Genomic DNA, 22688 nt, shown 5'->3' on the forward strand with positions numbered 1-22688 from the left:
CAATTATGGTAGGCTAATAAAAGTCTGGCTGCACCATGGGTTTCCATCCTTTGAAATGCCTTCACCACAGCTGATGGTTGAGGCTGACATGGCATCACTTTGGCACCAAGATATCACTTCATATCCATAATTCCTCCACCAATGAATCTTATGATCCTAGGCAATACTGAGACACTTAAGACTGGTTGCCTTCTCACAGACCTCAGGAAACTATCTGAAATATTTTAAATCAACGATAGAAAATTAGTAATACTGGGCAAGATAATTGAAGTATATGATTTAGAAGCCAGAGTGAGTGAATAACCAGTGACCTTAACAAATTTCAACATCTCTAGCTATTGACCAAGCTGGCTGCATCTGAAGGTAGAATCCAACAGCATCTGGAGAGCCAGAGGTTGTCCAATTTAGTGGGTTGTAGACCTTTTGGGATCCTACCAAACTCTAACCACAACATAGAACAAAAGCTGCCACATTCCAATTGAAGCAGAAAGAAAGAAAAAAAAAGGGGGGGGGGGGATGAGGCAAAGGAAGAGGCCAACATTGAATTATCCTAAGTCTCAGTAAGTGATTGAGGGTGTATTGGTTTAGAGCAGCACTGAAGATAGCTAACCTATCACTTCTCCTCAAAAACAAAATCTGGAGGCAAGTTTGAAACAGGTTGTTGTTGTTTATTCGTTCAGTCGCTTCCGACTCTTTATGAGCTCATCATGAGCTCATCTACTAGCCCACACCAGAGCTCCCTGTTGGCCGTGGCCACTCCCAGCTGTTTCAAGGTCAAGACAGTCACTTCTAGAATAACATCCATCCATCCATCTTGCTGTTGGTTGGCCCCTCTTCCTTTTTCCTTCCATTTTCCCCAGCATCTTTCTCTTCTCCAAGCTTTCCTGTCTTTTCATTATGTGGCCAAAATACTTCATATTTGCCTCTAATATCCTTCCCTCCAGTGAGCAGTTGGGCATTATTTCCTGGACTGGTTTGGTCTTCTTGCGATACAAGGCACTCTCATAATTTTCCTCCAACACCACAGTTGAAAAGTGTCTCTCTTCCTTTGCTCAGTCTTCCTTATGGACTAGCTCTTGCATCCATAGGTCATTATGGGGAATACCATTGCTTTAGCTATGCGGACTTTTGTTGCCAGTGTGATGTTTCTATTCTTCATCATTTTATTGAGAATGGTCATTGTTCCCCTCCCAAGAAATAAATGACTTCTGATTTCCTGGCTACAGTCTTCATCTGCAGTAATCTTCACACCTAGAAATACAAAGTCTGCCACTGCCTCCACATTTTCTCCCTCTATTTGCCAATTATTGATCAGTCTGGTTGCCATAATCTTGGTTTTCTTGATGTTTACCTGCAACTCAGCTTTTGCACTTTCTTCTTTCACCTTGGTTATAAGGCTCCTCAGCTCCTCTTCACTTTCAGCCATCAGAGTGGTATCATCTGCATATATAAGGTTGTTAATGTTTCTTCCAGCAATTTTAACTCCAGACTTGGATTCATCAAGCCCCACACATCGCATGATGTGTTCTGCATACAAGGTAAATAGGTAGGGTGAGAGTATACAGCCCTGCCGTACTCTTTTCCCAATCTTGAACCAGTCTGTTGTTCAGTGATCTGTTCTTACTGTTGCTACTTGGTCATTATACAGATTCCTCAGGAGACAGATTAGTATTCTACTAACTGAATGCTGTTTACTGAACCATTGTTTCAGATGAACCCCAAAACTGCCAACATTTTTCTATCTTCCTCTAGTCTTCTCTTCTACCTTCCACTACTGACACAGTGGCTTGATTACCATCTTCATTTTCTTTTCTCTTTATCAGTGACCTTCTTCTGTCTTTCCTTACAGAGTCTTTCTTAGACCAAGCAAATCCTAAAAGAAACCCCTGAAGGCCTTGCTCCACACTCATGCAGTTAATCCCTGTGAACTCCAGTTGCATGTTTAAGTGATGAGTTATGGGATCTAGCTCCCAGTTTCTTCTGCAATTCAGAAGGACAATTTTAAAGCAAGAGCAGTAATATTATAATATTATCTCCATATTTCAGGGCACAAGGAAAGTGCATCGAGATCTTGTATCCTGAAATGAAATCACATGTGGCAGGGATAAACCGACTTTACGTAGCACACACCATGATAAACAGAAGCATGTTTCTTTGCAATCATGGGAAAATCATCCGATGAATATAATGCTATTAAGTGTGCAGTATCCCTGATGAAGTAATTAAATTCAAATTAATTCCTAATAAAGCCAAGTTATTCAAAATAGATTGCTTTAATACTGATTAGCCAACGAGGCCACACTATTATTTCAGCAAATAATATTTGGTGTTCATTTGTTTAATACTCAGACCTTTTATATTGCCTTTTTTGCAGTTTCTTAGGCAATATAGTGTTTCTAATTAATGCTTTATTATTAGCTTATGATACCAAAGGAAATTACAGAAGCAAAAAGTACAGAAGCTCAAAGGGCAAGTGGCAAATATCTTCATTGGGTATGTGTTATTTGCAACCACTTCCTGTCCTGTTGAGTGTTACACAGATAAGGGTTGCCAGTTTTCCAACAGTTTAAAGTGTTATATATAAAACTGCATAAGAATGCAGCAATGGATTGTGAATTCCAAGGAGCAAAATTGCAAAATATAAAAGCAATAGATGTATTTTCAGTACAGTGTAGGATAAAATGTCAAATGACCTCCAGTTTCTTTCAACATGGGAGTGATGTTGAAGTCACTTTGCTAAAGCTAAAGCACAATTGATCTTGGTTACGGGGTAGTTGGGAGCAGAACTGGGACAGGTTGGGGATTTTTAGAGTACAGATCCAAGTATTCCCCAGCTGGGATTGACAGCAGTCACCCAGCTGACCATTTTGGGAGCTGCACCTCAAAATATAATTTTCTAAACTCTGGATAAAAGTTGCAGCAAGAGATGAACTTGCATGTCTTAACTCTCATAGTCCCAAGCATGCCTTGCACATATGGGGCTGTGTTCAGTGAAGGACCTGTTGTTTTTGTTATGCACTTTCAAATGGAATCCACTTTATGGGAACATGATGACCATAGGCTTTTCTTGACAAGATTTATACACAGGAAGGTTTACTATTGCCTCCATCTAAGGCTTTGATGGCTTTGAAACTTGCCTAATTTCTACCATGTATCACTAGGGATTCAAACTCTGGTCTCCTACATTCCTAATCTAAAATTCAAACCACTGTATCACATTGGCTCTTACAACATCCTAGCAAAGAGAGATATTAGCATCAATTAAGATTGTCAAATATTGTAGACCTAACACGAAATCATATAAGACCAAACCAGGGTCTCAGATAATGTGGATGTAATCCAAAATATGAAATGTATGAATGATTGTAAATTTTCCAAACTCAGAATTACATTCTCAATTTGGGGGTATTTGGGGGCATTCATTGCAGTCACTAGTAACTTTCCACAGCAGGAAAGAAGCGGCAAATGAATGGTCAAAGCCAGCAAATTAATACTTACCACACACCCTATTTATTTATTTATTTATTTACAGTATTTATATTCCACCCTTCTCACCCCGAAGGGGACTCAGGGCGGATTACAATGAACACATATATGGCAAACATTCAATGCCAACAGACAAACAACATATATAGACAGACACAGAGGCATTTAAGATTTTTTTCCAGCTTCACGATTCCGGCCACAGGGGGAGCTGTTGCTTCACTGTCCAGTAGTGGCTGTACTTCTTCATTCCATTCCTCGTGTTTTGCTGGCAGTTTTATGATGTTATAAATTAGTTAAATTAGCCTCCCGCATAAAGCGTGCCTAAATTTCCCTAATTGACAGATGCAACTGTCTTTCGGGGCTGCATAGGTCAACAGCAAGCTGGGCTATTTAATAGTCGGGGGCTTAACCCGACCTGGGCTTCGAACTCATGACCTCTTGGTCAGTAGTGATTTATTGCAGCTGGTTACTAGCCAGCTGCGCCACAGCCCGACCCAAGTACATTTATTTTCCAGACTTACAATACTGGACTAATTCAGCCATCCTGATATTAATATTTTATTTTGTATGTGTGATATGCTCTGAAATATATAGTGTATGACAGTGTTTTAGTGTATTGGATTCGCAAGACAACCAAAACATTAAAGTATGCATTCACATGAAAGATGCATGTAATTTGTTTTTATCCTAACACATTATGTGTCTCCTTTGCCCTCACAAACATTCCATCTGTGGTTTTGAAAAGAGGACCTGTGCCCTTTATAAATCAGGCACTTCTTTATTGAGCTCTGCAAGCCTTGACAACAGTATGTAATAAATTTACTGTATTTTATGACACATTGACAGGTTGTTAGAGATGTCCCACATAATTTGCAATTGGGCCCAGAATCTTTCAAGTCACCAAAGACTCCAGAATAGACATGGCAATCATCAAATAAGACCACAAGTATATGAATCAGAAAGTGGTCAAATAGAAAGCAAAACGTACTTGGACAATTTAGATTAGACAAAAAAAGTGTACTGTAACCAGTTATATAACTTATTCATGAATGTTCGAACAGATAAGCAGAAAAGTAAATGCTAAATGCATTTCCTCACCTATATTTCAAAGAGAGGAAGTGATAGATTTACAACTCCTTCTTTTAAATTTTAAGGTGAAGAAAAGGTTCCAGACAAACACAGCTGCCAAAGCACGGTACCAAAGGTCATTTTGTCTTTGGCGGTTATTCAACAACTGCTTAGCTTAGTCACTTTCTGTATTATTATTTGTTTGTCACCCTCAGATCTTGTGATATAGATGCAAATATTGAGCTAACTAAATACAATTTATCATCTCTATTGGCATACCGATGTGCATTACTTAAAAGGTTTGTGTTTATTTATTCTAGATTGAAAAGTCTTTTAAAATTATTAAATCAAAGTGTTCTTAGCAAGTAACCTAAAACATAAATGACGGTTAAACCAATGGATATAAACTTAGTTTGCAGACTTTGAATCTTCTGGACAAATCATTGGTGTACTTGCCGATATTAAGTAATGACAATTTGAACCAAACAGCCCGAGGTTAAAAGCTCCCAAATTATACCTCTCATTTGTTTGGACAGATGATCACTTTTTATCATATATTTCATAATATACAATTTTCCATTTAATCCTAAAGAGAATTAAGCATTTGTTTTCAGCCTATATTATCTACAGCATGTCTTTTCTGTCACATTCCTTCAGGCATAATCCTTTGGGGCACATAAGTTTGTTCTGGACAAGGCCAAAACTAGTGGCTGGATTCATAGAATCATGGAGTTGAAGGGGCCCCATAAGCCATTGAGTCCAATCCCACTCAAGGCAAGAAATTCAGCTGGAGTATACCTAGCAAGCAGCTGTATGGCTCCTCACTGGGCAACTGGTTCCATTTTCAAATCTTTCTTGCTGCCAAGAAGTTCCTTCTAATGTTTAGTCAAAATCTACCCTCCTGCAAACCATTAGACCTGTCCTCTAAGGCAGCGGAGAACAAATCCACACCCTCCTCTTTGTGACAGCCCTTTAGGTATTTAAAGAATGTGGTTATATGACTTCTCAGTCTTCTCTTCACCAGGATGAACATGCCCAACACCATCAGCCTTTCTTCCTATGTTTTGTTCTCCAAATTTCTTATCATTCTTGTTATCTCATTCGGATTGTGCATACTCCAGACTGTGTTTAGTTTAGTAAATATAATGCAGGATGGAGCCCTTCTACAAGAGTTATGTTTTGGGACTAAAGAAACAAAATCTGTCTTTGTATTTTCTCAGTCACTGCCCCATACTCTTGGAACTGCCATCCTGAGCATTTGCGGATTGTTGTTTCCCTTGCTATTTTTAAACTGTGGAAGGCGCTGAACAGACTGTGCTCTGACACCACGAGATGCAGAGCCAATCTTAGGAAATGGGGCTACATAGTGGAGTCCACGACAGGTGAGTGTGGAGAAAAGCAAACCACAGACCACTTACTACAATGAAACCTGAGCCCTGCCTCATTCACAATGGAGGACCTTCTCACAGTGACACAAGAGGCACTCCAAGTGGCCAGCTTCTGGACCAAGGAAATCTATTATTACTGTATCTTCAATTAGATTCTAACACGATAAATAAATAAACCTCATTTGATTTTTTCATTTCCAAAATCTTGTGCGATTTTAGTTTGATATTTAGTAGTCTTATATATTTTAATTGCATGTATTGCCAATTTGCTTTGCACGATACGTATGTTTATTATCTGCATGATTTACTTTGCAATTGTACTGTATAGTTTTGTAATTTATTCTTTCACCTTCCCATTGTATGTGTTTGTACACATATATGGGTCTTGCTTGTTTTATCATAACACATCATATATATTTAATGGTGCTATATAAATAATAATAATAATAATAATAATAATAATAATAATAATAATAATAACTGTTTGGAAGCCACATATATAAAAATATACATATATTTATAAGAAAACTTTGAATCCATCCACAAAGGATGTTGCAAAATTTACTGACATTTCCCTGTCTATAAAAATTCTTTGCAAGTCCCTAGAACTTTAGAAAATGTTGGCGAAATTGATAGTTTGTGCAATGTTTAACTCATTTCCAATAAATTGCTTCTCAAAGATCTATCAGCATGAGTCAGAAAGGCTGGATAGCAGCAGCATTTCTTTTAAAAATATTGAAGGAAAAGACAAAATAAAACACAGAAATGATGTCCTTCCCTATGTAAACTACCAAAGCCTGCATCTGTATAATGTCTATCCACTACCACCACTACTTGGTTTGTGAACCAAGGTTAGGCTAGAAGTTTTCTTCAGACAGAAAGATGTTGTAGCCACTAAGGACTGTGCCCATCCAGTAGAAAGCTGCACAAACATGGTTGCCAACAAGAGTAGCAACTTCTGCTGGTTATGAATTTGGATGTCAAAATCTTCAGGAGAAAACGTGGAGAATACTGTCATTTGCAAAGACCCATGAGGGGCATGTTAAGAGAAGAAGGCTTCGCTTGTGTTACTGATTGTGGAATGTGCTCCCTCAAGAACGGTCATCAATTGTCATTCACATTGCTTCTGGGAAGAGTGTGAAGAATTTCTCTTCCAAAACTGTCTTTGAAATGGGAAGCTGGCTAAGCCAGTTACAGCTCATGGAAAGCTGTTAGAGAAGCCATGAAGGGTGAGTGGAGGCATATAACATCAGTAACCTGTCTATGAAACTATCCAATATGGTCAGGTAGGTGTAGAAATGGGGACAGGGGCAGGTAAAAATGAATCAACTCTTGAGAAGATCAGAAGTAAGTTTGAAAGAGTGGGGTTGATGAGATCTGAACAGGTTTTGCAAGAGCTGAGAGGGTGGAAAGAGTTCAAGGAGAATTTTCCATTTGAAGTTGAAATGTTCCAACATGCTATGTATGAAACCAGCATAGCTCTTTATTTTATGGGTTACAATAAATCTTTTTCTCTCTCTCTCTCTCCAAATTCTCTCTCCCCTTCAATTTCCAACAGGCAACAGTAACCCAACAACATCATACCTTACATTCTAGATATCACTTGAAATGTGGCAGTTGGTCCACTGTTTTATTAGATCGCCATCAGGCAGGTAATAGCCTTTTGCAGGCAGCAACAAAGAACAGATATCTACTGAAACAGAGAGACTCACTTGTTAGCCATTGGTACAGCTTTTTGTCACCTCCAGATCCAAATTGTTTTTAGTTACTGTAAAAAACTGCAATCATCATTCACTTCCCATGAAACTCAGCAATATCTCTCCTCAGAACGCTGGTCCCTTCGGTATCTTTTCACTGAGCTCCAGTCTTCTTTATTTAAACAAAAACAAAAAGAGTTTTGAAAATCTTAATGAAAGAGTAAGGAATTCTGTTTTACATCTGTCCTCCAAAGAGTAAAGAAGAGAAATGGCTGGGGGACACATATGAACTATTAATATAGAGCCATACGGTTCTTTGGAATTTGTGTGTGTGTGTCTGATCTGTACTGGATTTTATTTTAACACACAAATGTTAAAATCAGGTCTGCAGTTGTTATAGCTTCTATTATCAACAAAATTGAAATTCAAATATAATCAAACCCCCCTCTCTTTGTTGTTGCCAATATGCATGTCTTGAAAGGATCCTTCTCCTAATAATTACAAAATTATATATTATTTCTATGTATTCACAGTACTTCACTATGGCTATTTGGAGTGCCATACTATTTCTGTCCCAATCTGATTATCGTACTGGACAGAGTTTTTGATGTAAGATTAAAACAAAAAGGTATTGGCTGGTTTGGCAGTGATTGAAGAATATGAAATATCTTCCTCTTTCTCTGGAAATTCAAAAAGATAAATATGGGAATGACAATTTGGGTTTCAGTTTACTAAGACTGTCTTTAAATCTAGTTTTCAAGCTCTCAGTAGCAAAATAAAGATGGGGATTTTCGCTTCATCTTGTTAGCTGGAACCAACTGACATATCTGTATATGTGTCCTTGATAGTTTTGCTGATAGGTTTGAGGATTTTGAAGTTTGCCCTATAAGCAACAGCCTTTCTCTTCTAATTAAAATGGTTTCAAATATTCCTATCATTGGGGAAAATATCTGGTATGGTTTTCAGAAGGGACTATCAATGCAATCTTTGTTGATGCCAGAATTCATTTGTAGAATGCAAATTTTGATGTTTGTAGAAACAGTTTTGGTTTAATATCTTTATTCAATTACAAAATAACTTTTTAAAAAATTCTAATTTTGATATGTTCATCTGTTGATTTGCATTTGTATTTTTCCTGCGATAACAAGATTGGTAGTGTCAAGGTTTACTTGACAGTGACAGTTGCATCCAAAAAGATAACTATGTGTGGACAGATTGGTTTGATGTTGAAAGCTGAAAATGCAACCATGAAATTAAGGCTGATCTCTCTGAATGAGATTTTACTTGTGTCTGTGCATAAAAACAACTCTTGCATTTTAAGATGTTTTGTTAGATAAAAAATTAATATTTGAAGTAAATTTTCACAATTAAAGATTTAATGTTTTGAAAAATAGACCATTCTGGTTTTGGAACAGAATTTTCAACCATTTTAGGAAGTGTTATCACTGAGTCTAGTCACAGCTTTCACAGCTACCAGTATTATGTTTCTCTTGTTTCTTTTTGGTCACACATTTCTTTCAAATATTAAAAAGTTTGCTTGGCTTAGTGGCAGCAACATTCTTGGCAATATCAGAACAATGGCTGATGCATTCAGCTGGTCTGTGCAATTTGATGGAAGCAGCCAGAAGTCAAGATCTAACTATATCTGAGTTTACATTGCCTCTGGAAAGGGGACCGATTATTATATAAACAAGGTACACTAAGCATTTATTATCTCATTGGACAAGTGGATCAGCTGACTAAGTTTGGAAAGAGATAAAACAAAGCCAAGAAGAAAGAAAAGTCACGCAACTGAGATCTGCCTCCACCATTTAAAGAACACTGTTTAATAACAGCTGTACTGTTTCAAGTCATGCTGATGAAGAGAGACAATACTCATAAGAATAATAACTAGGATATATTAAATAAATATATTTCCCTTTCTGTGAGATATAGTAATGGATGCTGCTAGATAAAGCAATGCCCAAGGGTTTCAAACCCTTGGATGCCTGTGTTTTCAAAGATGCCTATTTAGAGATGTATAATCCTTCAACAGAGTATATTCTTTGATAGAGATATGGCTGAGCTACATTGTTTAAAAGAGTACGGTTTATGCATTTTAACTATAGAGAATCTTTTTGAAGAGACACAGTGATAAAAGTTCAGTCCTCTTGAAAAAGCACCATCTTACCTGAGACATACTGGAATGTAAGGAATGTTTGTTGTCTTATAACAATGCAGTATAATAAAATGTGCCCAGAGATTGACATGTTCCCCCAAAGGGGAATGTATGTGCACACACACACACACACACACACACACACACACACACACACACACACACGCATGCATATTTGTCAGTAATAAGTAGCCTAAATGATTAATAAAGCACCTTCTCATTCTCCCTTAGAAATAGTCAGAGAATCCAATACTTGAGAATACCTAAGTAGAATGTTTGTAGAATGACATGATATCAAGTTGGATGCCCAGATGCCCAAAAAGTGATCAAAGGATCCCACACAGAAACAGATCAACTGACAAAAGACAAATGGCCTTCAATCTCCCAGTCTAAAGAGGCTGGGGTGAGGAACCATGCTTGTTTCAGGATTACAGCTCTTAAAGTCATGAATGATATGGCTGCAATTATCTGTAATGAAATTAGACCACTGATATGCCAATCTAATAATAAAAAAAAGGAAATACAGTAGAGTCTCACTTATCCAAGCTTCACTTATCCAAGGTTCTGTATTATCCAAGGCAGTCTGCCTTTTAGTAGTCATTGTTTTTGTATTAAATGTTGCAATGTTTTGGTGCTACATTCGTAAATACAGTAATTACTACATAATATTACTGTGTATGAGGGGCCCCTGGTGGCACAGTGAGTTAAAGTGCTGAGCTGCTGAACTTGAGGACCAAAAGGTCCCAGGTTCAAATCCCGGGAGTGGAATGAGTGTCCGCTGTTAGCCCCAGCTCCTGCCAACCTAGCAGTTTGAAAACATGCAAATGTGAGTAGATCAATAGGTACCGCTCCGGTGGGAAGGTAACGGTGCTCTATGCAGTCATGCTGGCCACATGACCTTGGAGGTATCTATGGACAACACTGGCTCTTTGGCTTAGAAATGGAGATGAGCACCAACCCCCAGAGTCGGTCACGACTGGACTTAACATCAGGGGAAACCTTTACCTTTTATTACTGTGTATTGAACTGTTTTTTTTTTCTGTCAATTTCTTGTAAAACATGATGCTTTGGTGCTTAATTTGTAAAATCATAATATAATTTTACGTTTTAATCCCTCCTTATTATCCAAGATTTTCGCTTATCCAATGTTCAGCCGGCCTGCTTATCTTGGATAAGTGAGACTCTACTGTAAGGACTGGTTCATTGATGAACCAGTGAGATTTGGTGTCCATATCCCATCCCTTTTAATTGCTTTGTACATACAAATCGGGTTTTCCATGTTGTTCTTAGAGAAATAGAGCTTTTTGGAAATGTTTCCACATAGAAGACTCTCAACATTGCAATGCACCATGAAGCTATTCTATCTGTTTATATTTAACAGTCTGCCCAAGGTAAGGGAAAAATTAAAGATATGATAGAAAAACAAGAGAAAGTAGTGAATGGATGACATTGTTGTGTGGAGCCCTCATAAAAATCAGTGAAAGAGGAAGAACGGTGTGATAAAAACTACATCTGCAATCACCTCAACTGCCAACAATTATGAGAAGGAGGGGAATTTTCTTTCTTCCCTTCCACAATTGCAATTGCTGTAGCAGCTGTGGGTTGCAAAAGGGTTTATAATATGAAGGACTATAGGATTGGCTTGACCATGCTTCTGAAAATGGCCATTTACAGTCAAGGACACTCATTAAGCTTTGCTGATTTATGACCCCTGCCTTAGCTGCTGTTGTCTCAAGACCACAGAACTAATTGCCTCCTTCCTCTCAAGGTACAATACCTGAGCCAAGACAGAGATTTAGTTATGACTGTTTCCTTTCATAACAGATACAAAGTTTAACAATAGAGTCATTTTAAAATGTGACTATTTAAGTGTAGCAAGAAATAAAGGACTTCATCCCATGGGATAAGTAAAGTGTTTGGGATCATTGTTTTTCCCTTAAGCTTCGCAAAGCCCAGTTTTGAAATTAAATGGATGATTTTCCTATCCCCATCACATGGTTTCCCTCTTTCTGCTTTCTTTTTTAATTATCCGTTTGCCTTCTCATCACGCAAAAGACATATCTCTGATCCCACTGTCTCCTCCCTCGTTTTCTTTGGATATTGTAATTTTTCTTTATAAGTACAAATGGCTCTAAATTCAAAAGGTAGGTCTATTTTACATTTAAAAAGAGATATAAATTACTGTTCCTTCCTTCTCAGTTTCAAAATGGTAATGGTAGAAGAAAGGAATCAATACTGTCCATCTCGGCTCTTCATCATTATCTTTACAAGCGGGCAAGGGGGAATTCCCATCACATGGTAAATTGGGCGCTTTTACACATCTCAATGTAGGGAATTGAAAAAGAAGTCAATTACCAATCAACTTAGGAAGTGTAGGGAAAAAACACACTTTAGAAATGGTGAAATAGCTGCAATCATCTGTATGAGCTTGTGTCATGTGATGGGCTCTGTCGGTTACCGTTTCTTAAATATGTAGAAACACTGATTTTACTGCATGTGATGAAGTCCAAAGTTATAATCTGATGTATATATAATTCCTATTTGAATCCATTTTTCTTGTTATTTATCTTGAATTCTTCCAGAAAGTCCTACTTTGCCATTTTATCATGATGTTGAAGCCATCCCCAGGATAATGAAGACTTTGCCAATAGATTGCAAATTCCCCTACACTAGAAAGACTTTAGATGACCCTGATGGCAGATTAAATGTCTGCCATCCAAGAATAAACCTAGGAAAAGTACAAAGAACCATAGAGAAAAATTGTCATATCATAGAATTAGTTACCAAAAGAGAAATTAGCCACAGGAACTATGAACACATAGGTGGCATAAAATAGACTTGAGCTACACTGGCCACAGTGCAAGTATTTATCATTTTATGTGAAACACAAATATTAAAGGTATTAATCATGTCACATTGTTTACCAAAAAAGGTGAATGTGTGGGTGAATTTTAATTATTTATAGTTAATTCACAGGTGCATGGCAGACTAAAGGAGATAACAAATATCCAGATTTGGATAATTAATGTAGTACTTGATAATATTTATACAAAGTAAGCACCCTGGGGTCTAACCTGATTTCATTAATTCTGCTTAGCATGCAATACCTCTATGAAGATATAGTGGAAGGTTTTTTTCTCACAAAGAAGTAATTAAGCAAGAGAGCTGTGTGGCTCATGTATAGCAATGTACAAATATAGCATAGTGGAAAGTAATATTAAGCAGAATTATGGACTAATCTGACATGAAGTACATCAAAGCCCGAATTCTTTGCACATTTACTTCATAGTAAACTCATCAAACTCAGTGGACTGTACTTTGAAGCAAATTTGAATAGAATTAGGTATTAGTAATATGTCTGTACCAAACCTGGATTTCTGAATTCCATATAGATTCTGGCCAGATGCCAAGAATTCAGAATATTCAGTCTCTCTTAAGCATCCTGCCACTTAAAAAAAATCACATAAATGGTCTGATGACTTCTTTACAGAAAGAGTATATTGGCTTATTATAAATGTAAACAATTTATGATTAATTCAATTCATCCTCTTCAAAAGCACGCGCACACACAATAGTTGCTGTTGGGAATAGAAGAAAAACAAAATCTAAAGTAATTGGCTTCAGAAAATAAAGAGCCCTCTCCTTTGCACGGTTGAAAAGGACCAGCATGCTCAGAAACAGCCTAATTATTCAAAGGAAAGATGGAATTAAGAGCTGTCTGCTATGCCGCTGTGATGTGTGAGCTGCTGCAGCTATACTCACCACCCTCATGCTGCTAGCCTGAATCTAAGTACACTTCTGAGCTCCTGTACATATATGAAGAAGCTCTTTTGATTTTACTCAGTGGCATAATTCGAGGCTCAGAAACATATGAAGGGTACTCCCTCCATCCCAACGGCCACTGCTATCTCCTCAGGTGGAGAAAAATAAAGAGCTAGGTACAACTCCATCATGCCTAGAAGCAAAGGAAAGGCCCCCCAGTCCTTCCCAACTGCTACTGCCCTGGCCGTGGACAAAGAGAAGAAAAGGCAGGCACATTTCCATCATGCCTAGACCCAGCAGCAGTTGAAATGTTCTCCTTCCATCCTGGTCTTGGAGCAAGAGAAGAAAAGGTAGGCACTAGGCATGTGCGATAAATTAAAAAAATGTTTCAAAAGTCATTTCAAAATTAGGGGGGCTGGAGTTTTGTTTCTAAAGTGTATCGTTAGTGAAAATTTCATTACTATAACGAGAGTAACAAAATTTCATTACTTTTTGTTATACCGTGTTTCCCCGAAAATAAGACAGCTCCCAAAGATGCGCTAGGTCTTATTTTCAGGGGATGTCTTATTTTTCCACGAAGAAGAATTCACATTTATTGTTGAACCAAAAAATGAACATTTATTATATACTGTACAGTAGTTGTCATCACAAACCAGCAAAACCAGACAAACTGTGAATCCTATCCAGAATTTCTTGTTACCACCATTATTTCCATGTACAACTATCTATGGTACGTACATTTATCGATCCTGCATACTCTGGTGTTCTGTTCGTTGGGCATGCTTCCAAACAAAAACTTTGCTAGGTCTTACTTTCAGGGGAGGCCTTATATTTAGCAATTCAGCAATACCTCTACTAGGTCTTATTTTTTGGGGATGTCTTATTTTAGGGGAAACAGGATAGTAATTGCACATAATTTTGTTATAGTAATTGCACTTCAGGGGTACAATTCTCCCTCATTTTTACAGCTATTGGGGTAAAACTTTCTACAATGGTGAGACACATTTACCACTGTTAGCCCATCGAGTTTCAAAACGTTTTGCATATCTACAGAGTTTTGGGGGAATTTTCTATGTTTTCATAAACAATGTTTTAAAAACTACAAGAGCTATCTCCTTGAATTTTCTATACAATTATACAAGATAACAGGGGACCATTCCCCCAACTTTCAGAAATATTCATACATCTATTGATTTTAAGGATATTTTTTTAAAAAAAAGTTTTGACAGAAATGTTTTTTTTAAGCCACAACAGCTCTCTCATTGAATGTCTCTCATATATTAACCAATAGAAACCAATATTAACAAATTCTACATTTTCATAGAATCCTAGAGTTGGAGGGGACCCCACCCCCAAGGGCCATCTAGTCCAACTCCCTTCTTCCAGGCAGAAGGGCATCATCAAATTACTCCTGACAGTTGGCCATTCAGTCTCTAAATGAATTAATAAGCTTCCCCTATCGAGTTGGAAGGGACTCCCAAGGGCCATCCATTTAGGGATTTCTTTCCAGCCCAGCACTGATTCAAATCAATAAAATTATTACTACTACTACTACTACTACTTACTAGAAGTATCAGTCAGTCCTCTTTGCAAATTCAACCATTAATTGGAATTCTGGCTGGCTGCTGCTACAGAGGGACAAATCTCTCCCCTCTCCTGATTGGGGCTTTCTGATGCAAGCAAAATTCTGGGAAATGTAATTTAGGGCAGGGCCTTTTGCATTCCCAAACTACATTTCCCAGAATTCTGTGCTTTCTTTCCTAGCAAACTCTGTTTTCTCTCTGCCTTTCCTCTCCTCATGGCTAGAGACCATTAATTTAAAGAGGAAAGGCAGCCTTTTTGGCTTTGCTTTGCTTCCTTGCACTGAAAATAAAACTGACTTTGGGAGGCTTCTGAGATTTAGAAAATGGAAATGAAAAAGTACTGGGTAAGTTTTTATTCTTACGTTTTTGGCGCAGGCCATGCCCACGTGTCAGATATCACCTCATAAGTATGAATTTAATGAATTTGATATGACTTACAAGGGCTAACAAAAAATGTACACCTCTAGTAGGCACATCATGCCCAGATCTAAAAGAATATGAAAGGTTTGCCATAATTCCCAACTGCTACTTCCCAGGTCTCAGAGGGAGAGAAGAAGCAGGCATAGCTCCATGTCTAGATCAGAAGCAGCTGAAATGCCCTCCCGCCATCCTGGCCTTGGAGGAAAAGAAGAAGAGGTAGGTGCAGTAGCATCGTGTCTGAAGCAATACCTATTGATCTACTCACATTTGCATTTTTTCGAATTGCTAGGTTGGCAGAAGCTAGAGGTAACAGCAGGAATTCACCCCATTCCCTGGATGTGAACAAGTTCAGCAACTCAGCGATTTAACCCGCTGTGCCACCGGGGGCTCCCAACTGTACTTCTCTTGAGGACAATCAGAGAGAAGGAATAGTGATTGTCACTGCAACACCCATCATGGGCTTTGTCAATGCTCCCGTTTGTATTGTGTCTGTGTTGGGAGCTCATAAAACATTATTGTGTTTCATCAAAGTTTGTAAAATTATTTGTTGATTATAAATTCTACAATTTGTAGTCCAAAACTACTTTTTCCCAAGCTCTGACACATGACACAGAAGTAGTAACTGTAGTGTTTGATCAGTGGTAATTGTATGTGTATATTAGAGTGAACCAGACCAAACTTAAGACTTTGTAATAATTTATTGATGGGTTGCAGTCTAATCTTTTTCTTCTAATCTTCTTATATAACTTAATCACCTTCAAAAAGTAACTTACTTAGCTAGGTTAATCTACAGATGGCTTTGCAATAAATGACATCATTACTACCATGAGATGCCATTTAATAAGACGTTACAGACAGTCCTCAAATGAGCAATCATGGTTAAAGATGTTAGTAGTGTTAATAAAAAGCTTGATTAAACACAAGAAATGTGAAATGCTGCCCTCATATTCAGTCATAATAGTAGAAAATATCTGCATATATTCCTAACTAGGAATTTCATGTGTAATCTGCCAAGCATGAAAATGAAAATTTGCCCGTATGTTTTATACATTAGAATAATTATTTTGATTGGGCTCTGCGGAGCAAAAGCTTTGCATATGATTACAGTCCATGCTGTGATGAGCAGACTCAACTGTAACATCTCCATTTCAGTGTTGCTAGGCAGTTGTGGTAAAAAGTAAATTCTTGTTCCTCTCCTTTCCAAATTAGACAGGCAAAATGTAGCACTGCAACATTTATTCACTGGAGATGACAGCAATCTAACCACTGTTTGTTTTTATTATTCCTTAAAACTGTTAATCTCGTATAGAAATTTGAATCAAATGTACGGCTTGGTGCTTAACTACTTATCTCCTCAAAGTGTTGTATTTGTTTGTGACATTCTCACCAAAGATATTGTGTGTTAGAGGAAATCGGCACAATACAACAATCACTCTCCAGGCCACTATTAAAACAAAAACTTTCATGATGATACCTTTAGTATTGGATTTGGGTTTGGCATGTATACTTAGAAAGACAAGGAGGGAAATTCTGGAAGTGAGAAACAATTGTTCCTTTTCACTGCAAAACGAAACTGACAAGAAACAACATCCTGAATTATAGAACTCATCACTAGCAAACCTGACAGAAGGAATTGCTAGCAAGTCAGTTTATTAAAGCTTCCACAGTTTTTACCTTCCTCCAAAAATACCTTTATTTTATTTTTTTGTTGCAAGCTAATCAGCTGGAAAAGAGATTTGAAGAAAAAGGATATCCTAGTTGATATAGTTCACAAGGGATTAGTTAAGCCTCATGAGTCTGACAGACAACAAATTATTGCCTCAACAGCTCAAATTGGGGCAGCACTTTTCTGTGTCACTTGTTCTGGCGTGTTCTTATTTGTCACCTACAATCAAGGAAGAAATTCTCAAGCAGACCTCTGCAGCTTACCTCTTGAAAAGGCAAGTTTCTTCCTCCACTCATCCATTATTATCGCAGCTTGGATTTCTTGGACAAACGCCCACTATCCTTTTAAAATATTCCTACTCAGAATGCTAATATCCCAGTTATTGATCTATTGAAAGGCATTTTATAGTAATTGGCAAAACCTGTGACAAGAATCCTTACCTTCTTCCTACCAGATGGGGCATTTTACAGCCACAGAGTCATGTTTTATTGCAAAATTACTCGTAACTATGCCTACCCAGAATGTCTAGTTTTCCAACAACATTTTAGGACATTGTCACCTTGAGAGTTTTAAAAAACATCTCTACATTCCGGTTTTTCACCATGTACACATTTTATTCTTATGGACAAAGAAAAGTTGGGACAAAATGTGTCCCAACAGATCTGTTTCTTTTTGCCATTAGGACACTTGTGTGTTCCAGAACTGTGTAACATAGTCACTGTGAATCTTTAAATACCATTGATATTTAATTCTGCTGTAATGTTTGTATATTTATATATCTTAAATTGTATTGAGGTGCTTTGAGTTTTCTTGTGGAGAAAAAAAGTGGGGTATAAATAAACATAATAAACATAACAACAACAACAACAACAACAACAACAACAAAACTTTATTTATATACCGCTCTATTTCTGATAAGGACTCACAGTGGTTTATTCCATAATAATGGAATAAAAAGTGTGGTTGAAACAGCCTGGGTGAGAAATAACCCCTTCTTCTGCTCAAAGATAGTCCTGTCAAGGATTCCAATGTCATCAGAGGCAGAAATCAAAGAATATGGTGAAGACATACAAACTGTTCATTTTAAAGCACTGAAGAGACTAGACTTGTGCATTTCAGCTAAACCCGATCCGTTTCTGTTGGTTGGATACTGGTAGGCCCCCATATCAGTTTTTGCAGGACTCTCAAAAACAGGTGGGTATTTTGATAGCCATTTTCAGCCTGTAGCTGAAGGGTGTAGTTAGATCTGGCCCATTGGAGACAGTGGGCAACTTAAAGGACTCTCCTTGGGAGCCTTTCCATTTTTCCTTCAAAGGAGCCTGGGTGTCAGTAAGGGGGTTAAGAAAGCACCCTATCCGGCCCATTATGCTTGGGGGGACTTCCCACAGGCTCCCCTTCTATATCCTTAATTAAGACCTGGATTAAAAGAATCAGATTTCAGACAACACTCTTTCTGCTATCCTTTCCCTAAAGTCTGTAGAGGAGACCGGGTTTAATGCTTCATTAAAACTGTTTTTTCTACTCTAAAGGAGACAGGCTGCCGGTGTGCCCGCTCTCTCCCTGCACACAGTTTTCCAAGGCATTTAAGGAGGCTTCCCACTTCCCAGGGAAGAAAAAACAATCAACCTGGAGCTATCTCCCTGGGCTTTCTTAAAAAAACTCTCTTTTTTACTCTACTGCAGGCCCTGTCTCTGGATTTAATGCTTCCTAAAAGATGTTTCTACTTTCTACTCTGGAGTAGCGGTAAATAGGTGGTTTTAGTTTTCAGAAAATGAGGGTTTTCTTTTTGTTTCATGAGATTAATTATTATTATCTTTTAGAAATATTTGAAGGAGAAGGAAGGGAAAGAGAAAAATATCTAAAAGGGTCCCACTAAATTTTTAAAAAATCAAGAAAATAAAGGAAAATCAAAGGGATTAAATTGTGGTGCTGAATAGGGGAGGATGAGCCAAGATGGACTGCCATATGGTCCTGTTATGGACAGGAATCAGTTACGGGCACCCGAACAAACCAAAGAAGCCAGATTGGATGAAGGAAATGGCTAAAAACAGATCCAGGCTCAAACCTATTATAGACTATTAAAGCATGGTAAACAAGTTGAGGGCATTTAGGTAAAACATTAAAGGGGATGGATATAAAAGTGTCTTTGAATGGCTGCTAGAACTATAATTCACAATTGCTAAATATTCTGACATAGGAATTAGCTGGTTCAAATGGTATTTATATTTTTACTGCTTTTAGATAGCAGAATAGTTTTTAAATAGTTTTTAAATTTGTTTTTATTAATGTTTATGCTATTGACTAATTTTGTTGTATTAAGTGATAAGTATTTATTGTCTGTATTACATTATTTACTGTATTTGTTTGTTTGTTGTAAGCCACCTGAGTCCCTTCGGGGAGAGGGGACAAGATATAAATAAAGATCATTATTAGTAGTAGTAGTCGTGATGGTGGTGGTAGTAGTATTGTAGTGATAGTGAACCAGTGGAAATATTCAAAAGAGCATTCCAGTTAAGTTGCATAATTTCCCTTGAAAATGTTAATTGTGACCTTATCAACAGTTATAGTAGTAGTAGTAGTTATCATCAGCAAATAATCTTGTGGCAGCATTTTCATGGGTTAGAGATTATATCAGATTCATGAAAAATTGAAAAATTGTCCAAAAATTCAGAAATATACAGTAGATGCGGTTGGGAGTGAGACTGAAATTCTGGAAAACACCATGGTTTTAATGAAATGAGCAATACAAGCAGCTCCTGAGTTACAGACACCTGACTTACATTATACAACTCCTAGTTACAAACAGGGGTGATGCAACAAGAAGTAAGAGGAGATCTACCCCTAGAATGGGAAATTCAGTCCTGTAAGAGTTATCCCCGGAAAAAGCTGTCGCCACTGAAACCTTTTAAGGGAGCCCCCGATGGCACAGCAGGTTAAACCACTGAGCTGCTGAACTTGCTGTCCGAAAGGTTGGCAGTTCGAATCTGGTCAATGGGGTGAGCTCCCACTGTTAGCTCCAGTTTCTGTCTACCTAGCAGTTCGAAAACATGCAAATGTGAGTAGATCAATAGGTACTGCTCTGGCAGGAAGGTAACAGTGGCTGGAGTTACACCTAGAAAATATACCTGTTACAGCCTATATACAAATTCAGTTTAAGAACAAATCTACAGAACCTATCTTGTTCATAACCCAGGGACTGCTTGTAACGCACTAACTGCTTGGGATTCTTTGTTGTTTTTAGTAAGATCTGCCTACTCCTTCTAATTTGGTTGTAGTAGAAGATAGGTAGATAGATAGATAGATAGATAGATAGATAGATAGATAGATAGATAGATAGACAGATAGATAGACAGTTAGACAGATAGACAGATAGATAGACAGATAGGCAGGTGAGCAGGCAAAAACAGCCTCTTCTCAGTCAGAGTCATGAAGTAAATTGGCAAATATGACTGTTAAGCTATTACAGTCCACACTTTTCCACATCCTTATAGAGATAAGAAAATTGGCCCAAAAAGGTCATACCTTTCAACCTGTTTAACAGTACAGAGATTGTACATGTCACCAGATTCTGTACTGTTCTTTAATGTTGGAACTACCTATTACTGCACTGGAGACAGTGGAAACTTGTGACCTTTAGAATGTCTTCCAATAGCTTCATTTAATGGATATTACTCTCTAGGCATATGAGCTTGAAGGTAGAGCTAGCTACCATGGAAAAAATGAAAGGGTAACATTTTTTTGAAAGGAATTCCACAGGAATTTACTTTCCTGTCTGATTTGTTTATATTGTTTGATAAGATGATCCTACTCAACCGGTGTATGCGTTCTGGAACTTAGGCATTTGGTTGCTTTGAAAGATTTTTTTAAATAGTGCAATTAAGCAAATGGGTGTGTATTATAATGACTCATATATTATTAATAAATAACATTATAGAATTGTAAAATCTGTGCTTCAAATTAACATATGCTCACAGAAGCAATGATGGGAGATGCCCAAGGCAATGATGGCAGCTCACACCATCATAACAATGGTATATTTATTTAATTATTTATTTGATTTATAGCCCACTTTTCCCCAAAAGTGAGATCCAAAACAATGTAATGTTTAGCAGCCAGATTGCTGCCATGGTTGTATTCTTTTTCAGCATCAAGTGGAGACTTGAATATTAAAGCTTTCAAGATCTAGAAATCATGGCCTGGCTGGAATTTATTTATTTTACAGTATTTATATTCCGCCCTTCTCACCCCAAAGGGGACTCAGGGCGGATCACGATGTACATATACATGGCAAACATTCAATGCCATTTGACATAGACAGAGTCAAAGACACAGAGGCAATTTAACATTTTCCAGCTTCCAGGCTTCATGAGGGTATGCTCAATTCCAGCCACAGGGGAAGCTGCTGCTTCATCAGCCACGGTGACACCAAGTCCTTGATGGATTGCTTCCTCATTTCTTTCTTTAAGTGCACATGTTATTAAATTATTTGTAATCAGTTGAATTTCAAAACTCTTTTGAATTATTTTGAACCAGTACATGATTTTTTATTTTCTTTGGTTGTAGGACAGACACTAAGATTTATTCTGATACAAGAGAATAAATTAAAGGCTGGTATCCTTGTAGTGATGTCTGCATACAGAAATTCTCCTACTCAAATGTCTGGAGACTTTTGCCTCATGTGCATAAGAAAGCAGCTAAAACAAAGTTGTGCACATGGTAGGTATCACTGTACACGAGAGATGTGCACTGTAGACTGCAATCATGGATTTCACTCAGTTGAACCAAGTTGCAATTCAGTAACACACCATCATAACGTAACTCCTTGAGCATAAAGTTATATCACCTTTGCATTGCAGGTCCATGTCCAACATTGTCAGAATTGTATGAATTTTCAACAAAACAAACAAAAGTACAAATGGTACTAATGTAAACAGCAGATCAACAAAATGTTACAAGCAGACACTTCAGTGGCAACATTATCAACACACGTGAATAGAGCACTATTTTTTAAAAATGTCCCCATATTACTCAGGCATGGAAAGCATAAGTCAGAACACACCGATGATTGAGTAACACCTTGTCATCACCACAGTCAGTGCATATGGTGAACCGTAGGTTGTCAGACTCACAAACACCACACCATCACCAATGAATATAGCTGTGTGTGGGTAACTGATACATGTCATGGCTTTCTAAAGTTGAGAATTCGATTTCTTTGGTTATTTAAACACAACAGCCTGAAAAATACTGCCATTTTTGAGGAAACTAGAAATGAGGAAAACCATCAGTTTTACTTTCTCTCACATTCAGATTTCGCAAAATTATGGTAAACTGTAATTGACAAAAAGATGAACCAAAACTCCTAGAGGCAAATGTACATGGGCATAGGGAGGAATGCATATTAGAATACCTGACTAGTTTCAAATTTCACTCAGAACACCCTATAAGGTAATTTTTATC

The 22688-nt window shown here is 37.6% G+C and overlaps 1 long non-coding RNA gene across 2 annotated transcripts; it reads left to right on the top strand.

Moving 5' to 3' along the window:
- Positions 1 to 13464: 13464 nt before the first annotated feature.
- LOC134299131 (uncharacterized) lies at positions 13465 to 19663 on the top strand. 2 transcript variants are annotated; one of them, XR_010006276.1, is made up of 3 exons: positions 13465 to 13909; positions 15679 to 15778; positions 15852 to 19663. It is a non-coding gene; the product is annotated as an uncharacterized LOC134299131 (long non-coding RNA). The 2 variants fall into 2 exon arrangements; XR_010006275.1 differs by having other exon boundaries at positions 15679 to 19663.
- The last annotated feature ends 3025 nt before the right edge of the window (positions 19664 to 22688 follow it).

Source organism: Anolis carolinensis, chromosome 5 (genome assembly GCF_035594765.1).
Source record: "Anolis carolinensis isolate JA03-04 chromosome 5, rAnoCar3.1.pri, whole genome shotgun sequence".
Taxonomy (NCBI): Eukaryota; Metazoa; Chordata; class Lepidosauria; order Squamata; family Dactyloidae; genus Anolis; species Anolis carolinensis.